The following is a 5745-nucleotide window of genomic DNA, read 5'->3' as shown; positions in this document are numbered from 1 at the left end:
TTGCCATGGACCTCCCGAATTCATCCGCTCATCGTCCCAGCACCGGCGTGCCAGCGCGGTGCCATGCACCCGCATCTCTCGAATCGGGACGAAACTTCCTCGTCCGCTTCCTCGCCTTGCCTGCAAAGATGATGCGCCGGATTTGCGCTATGCACGCCAAACTCGCAGCAAGGTCTGATATCTACTTAACTATCTTGAAATACGATGCCACTTCATCCAAATAAAGGATGTGTGCAACATTTTTACGGGGCTTTGAACAGCCATTTTGAAGACCTTTCCGTTTAGGTCACAGCCCTGCCCTTCTTAACACCTAAACCTAAGACCCCTCTAGTTTCTGAGCTACACGCGCGCGAAAATAGGGCGGGGGAGCATTTTAGGACGAGTAGTCCGAAGCCGCCTCGGCATTTATGACGTCATAATAACGTCATTGGAATCCTACCATTCCATAAGCCATGCAGCGATCGAGGCCGAGGAAGAATGTCATAGTGGAGTAGTTCATATCTGGCGTTCATGAGCAAGACTGCCTGATATAGTGACAGTCAATTGGCACTCAATGGATTCTGTGCAATGCACGATGACGTAATCAAACCCTGACGTATCGAGAAGCATATTTACTCAACAGATAAATTGTGCTATCTTGAGCATTATTTTCGACTTGAAACGACAACAATAGATATAAGCAAGCTCATTTCATTTTATCTGATGGTTGCTTTAATGTCTCCAGATGTGAAACACTCCTTTTGAAGGTACCTTAAATGCGGCGTGACGTAGTGCCGTGTGATATTTTTCCTTAAAATTTTACCTTATACCATGCCGTGTGAAAAGATCAAAAGACAAAGTAAGCACCAGCGCAGTAACGACGTATCCTCTGGAAGCGAACGCAGTTTTTACGTTGCTTTTCTTCATGCGACGCCGCAGGGTCTAACGTTAAAGTTGGCAAAATATGTCGGCAGGAGGGCCCTACCAGCCCTTCTCCTTCCCTCCCCAACTGACTTACGAATTCGGCGCCCAGTGCCTGTACCCTCTGGTTTGTAATATGTTGTCCACTGCTACACACTCACCGAGGTGAAAAAGCCAAAAAGCACAAACAGCACGCATACTGATTTTTTATTGCAAATTGTCTTTCCGTGACAGAAGGAATAAGCGTAAGACTAAGATTGCACTGAGCGACCTGGCGACCCCGTCACCGCAGTGTATTGCACCCGTCTGCTCGACTCACATTAGAAGGCTGCAACCAGAGCACCACACCTGCACGCGAGACTGGTCTCATGTCTTGGCCGGGGGACGGACCGCAGCCCGCAAGCCCCGCCAAGCAAGGGAGGGGAAAAGGGTGGGTTCGCAACAAAGCCGCTTATTTCGCCACCCGCGGTATGCATGAACATAAACGGCCACTCGGTGTCCGCCAAAGCGGATCATATGCTGCATGGGAGGCACCACTTGTATACGAGGCTCGAACGTCAGCAGACTGACGTCAAACCGCTGTATCACACGGCAGCCAGCTTATCCGTCAGATGAAGGACCGGGAAGAAAACAACACTTGTGTTCTTACTTCCATCACGGTAAAATTGGGAGATCAGCGCGCTCAGTCTAAGCGGCTATTTCGATTAATATAAAAGGTGTTAAGAAGTATTTATACTGCCAAAAATTATCGGCATATTTACCAGATCTGGTCCAGGTCTGTCCACATGTGTTTGTTTATCAGCATTAATTTCAGTGCTGTTGTCATCATAACCACACGTATGCAGTTATAACAACAATAAGTATCGAACGACAAGAAGTATATGATAAAGAAAATCACAATCAAAAGATAGCGATATGATGGTTTGCGTACTGCGCATAGAAATCCAAGGTAAAATGTCATAAATAAAACGGTCCATGTGCAAAGGACAAGTAGGAAATAGATCATTTCTCGTGAAGGTGAAGGTAAACATGACAAGGATGAATATCGTTGCGTATACCATTACAGCGGAATTCCATAATGACACGGTTACGTGTAAAATAAAAAAATAGCCCAATACCGTAACACAGGAACACAAATATCACAAGTAAAAACAACGCGCGTTAAATGCAGTGCACTAAATATTGGAATCCATAACACGTGCTAGGAGGTCGGAATGGTTAAAAAGGAAAACGTGCGCTCAAATACTTGCTGACCAGGAGTGTACTCTCCAATTCAACTGGTTGGTGCTTCAGCCCGCCCCCTCCTCCCACAAGACTCGAGAAGAAAATAATTTGATTCCGGAGACAAGCCCATCAAGGCATCTTTTCCTGCACAGTCCCCCTACATATTTTGCATAACTTCACCCCTGTTCTTGGCACGCAAAGAGTGCACGGGAACAGGGCGCAGCGGACAGCCGGGATCGCCCGGTCACGAACGCTGCTCTGGCCCGCATGACTCAGGCCGGTGCGGATGATGAGTGTAACATGAGCCGCGACCGTCGTCCGCCTGTCATTGTTCTGTCGATATTTTTGATACCGGATGAGGCATAATATCTTACTGACAAATAGCTGTTTTTGTTATTGCAGCCTGTCTCTAAGAATTATGCCACCTTTATTGATTCTCCCATCCACAAGGCCACGATCATAGACCCACGCTCATTAGCCCACGACTGTTAATGAGATTTTTGCCCGCCAGCCTTTTCCATGACTCGTTTATCGCATCCAATGTTTTGGCACACGTTCATTATCTATTGCAATGTTTTGCTGAAATATGTTAAGCGGTACGATATTTTGCACGACTATTTTATCGTTTCATTATCACGCGTAACCTTTGATTATCGCGGTATTTGTTGTGCACAGCGTTTTTCACGAACAGCCGTTTGATGTCATGTTATGACGTAATCGACGCGGCGTTTTTGTCACAATATCTGCATGCGCATCATTTTTGAAGTGTACAATTTCCTTTCCGTGCGATCATGATGCCATGTGATCGCTGTCCACAGGCATTTGAGCCAGTGTACTCCACGGTGCGCCACATTTGAGCCAGTGTACTCCACGGTGCGCCACATTTGAGCCATTGCACGTCACTGTGCGCCACATTTGAGCCAGTGCACGCCACTGTAATCGAGCTGTACGCCAGGTCATACGAGGACCTTTTAAGGAGTTTTGGCTATCCGCGTTCGGCCGCCTCCGAAGCGTGGCTTAGGCCCACTTTACCAAACAGACGTAATGATCTCGTTCGGTTGTAGTTGTCTGCTTCCCGGGTGAGTCCACAATCACTCATCAATGTTGGGATAAATCACCTGTCTATGTAAATGTTTTAAAAGTAGAAAATAAACTATGGGGCCGAATTATATACAAGTTTAACAGATGCAACACCTAGAATTAACCTTCACCAGCGTGTCATATTTAATCTCCACCCAGTCGGTTCGGACATCTCACACTCGCAAAAAAACGTTCATGTAACCAGCGTGGCAGGTTTGAGATAAGGAAAGAGACACCAGTTGGTAGATCTTGTAACACAAATGATGAAAAGTGGTTGCAAGAAATATCACAACGGCCTGTCGTTGAGGGATCGTGCGTAAACAGAGCAAATCTTGTTACGCCATTCATCTTACAAACCTTATCAGCGCTTAGATTTAAGGTTCTGACAATTAATCACTTGAGCCGCTACAACTAGAGATGTAGCGGTTCTCCAAACGGATGTTTGAAGTGGTCCTACAAGCGGATATTCTACCGCTGCAAGCGAGACCCAACGCACCATCCAGCGTGCCCTATTGTAATATGCATGACTTCGGAGAGTGCATGCATTGACATATACCTCGCACAATTAATATAAAATGTTATGTGGCAGGCTTGAGATGCTACGGAAATGAACTGGGGCACTAACATGTATAGCGGAGCTCCAGGGCAACAATGCTAGAAACGCCAGCAACAATGCCAGGGGCGCCAGCAACGATGCCAGAAATTCGAGCAACCACTCGAGCAGGTTTCTGTTTAGGAACAAAACTACGAAGTGTGAACGCACTTTGTATTACGCGCTTCTGCCATGTCCAGTACGCGTGGGCGTAATAATCCTGATGTCCGTATAAAAAACACAGCAATGCTTAACTGAACAGTAAAAAATACTATGCATTTGATTTTTATGCTAGTCAACAGTCATGCCAGCGCCCGAATGCATTCAATCCGCTGGGTGAGAGACAGAGGATCAGTGACGCCCACACCCACCTGAAGCAGGACTGAATGGAAATGTACGCCGAATAGCCACAGGTTTACCTAACGTGACGAACGACCGTCCGACTCGTCACCACGCCGCCCAGAGCGGAGGCGGGCCAGTCGTCGGTACAGTCCCTTCACCACGGCCAGAGGGTCAAGCGCGCTTGCACAGAGGGTCTTGAAGCCTTTACACAGTCGTATCAGTCCGCCATACCTTGGCGAATGTGTCTCAGCCTTTCATCTTTTGACAAAATTTGGCGTTTATGAGCCTAACATCCGGCAAAGAAGGACGTACGTTATGTACCCATCCACGTCACCCAAGAATGTTAATAACACACATTCGGTGAATCGAACCGTGGCTGCATCACGTGGCACCAAGCTGTCGTAGTCGTGTGAACGGAAGGTGGACGGAAGCGCCAGCTCGAGCCTTTGCCGTGCAGAAACAATAACAAACTCAAATAGCCGTCACCGACAAGGGTGCTTGTTTCATGCGGTTGACTAAAACCACACCAACGCTCCCCCTATACGACCCTGGTTTGCGGCATCGTAGGGTCGTTTTCCTGAGCGTGACTAGAATGAGGCGGTCGCGAGAACGCGCGCTCTAGCAGTTCACGCCCCACACATAAGCCATGGCCTGGAGTGCGGCGTGATCGAGCAGAGCCAGCATCAAGGTCAGTGGCCTTCCTCGATACGACCCGAAGCCCTGACATCGATACACACGGCGCCCGGGCGGGGAAGGGGGAGGGGTACCACCGCCAGGCGCCGCTGCGACGCTGCAGCACAATTTGCAGGATGTCGCAATGCAGCGGCCTGTCGGGCCACGGCGGGACGGGCCTGCGGAATGCTAACGTCCGCAATCACCTACCGCCGCCGACGGTCAAGCGGTGCGCCGACCGGGCCTGGGTCAGCCGGCTGGGGCGGGTTGTTCGCCGTCTGAAGGTCGCGCCACGCGTGGGGGGCCGCCGCTCAGCCTGGCGGCCGGCACTCCGCCGCCACGTGATGTCCCCGGTCACGTGACGCTCGTCGCGCCGACGACAGCACGGCACCCCGGTGTGCGCTCGACGCCGCAAGTCCGCCACCGAAACTCCTGCCGGGCACGCGCGCGTGGGCACCACCCCCGACCCCCACCACTCCACTGTCAGAGAGCAGCGTCAGGCGTCACGGCGGAGCGCCAGCGCCGCCGGCGGCGGTCGATCGTCGCTGACGTCACCGCGCGGCGGCCAATCAGCGCTCGACTCGCGATGCAACCGCGGGTGGAAGCTGCCCCCGCGCCAGGCGCATGGCAACATCCGGATGTATAGGTGAGGGATTTGGCTCGCGACTGAGGCGAGCCGCTTGTGGAGTAGCTCTATCATGGGACTTCGTTCTTAAGCGAGGGCTTGGCCCGACTGGCCTGAGCAGAAACAGCGGTACACACGGACTTACCGGGACGATTCGTACTGTCCGAGAGTCAAGACGGCGGTAGAGGCGAGGGAACGGTCATCGTCGAGCGTTTGAGGGGACCGGGGACCTAGCAGGTCCCGACTAGCGTTGTCCCCAATTACAGGACAGGGGCATAAGTTTTCGGCAGAGCGATGACACACGGCCTGT

General features: G+C 50.9%; 1 protein-coding gene across 1 annotated transcript in view; it reads right to left on the bottom strand.

Moving 5' to 3' along the window:
- Positions 1 to 5275, bottom strand: part of LOC119100687 (myocyte-specific enhancer factor 2) — a 37379-nt gene extending 32104 nt beyond the window's left edge. Inside the window, exon 1 of the mRNA XM_037223764.1 lies at positions 5021 to 5275. The gene's annotated coding sequence lies outside the window, so the exon portion shown is untranslated. The remainder of the gene's footprint in view (positions 1 to 5020) is intronic.
- Positions 5276 to 5745: the final 470 nt, after the last annotated feature.

The sequence above is a fragment of the Pollicipes pollicipes genome, unplaced genomic scaffold (assembly GCF_011947565.3).
Source record: "Pollicipes pollicipes isolate AB1234 unplaced genomic scaffold, Ppol_2.1 Scaffold_4881;HRSCAF=5763_pilon_pilon_pilon, whole genome shotgun sequence".
NCBI classification, from domain to species: Eukaryota; Metazoa; Arthropoda; class Thecostraca; order Pollicipedomorpha; family Pollicipedidae; genus Pollicipes; species Pollicipes pollicipes.
Note: the sequence above shows the minus strand (reverse complement) of the source record. Positions and strands in the feature narration are given on the sequence as shown.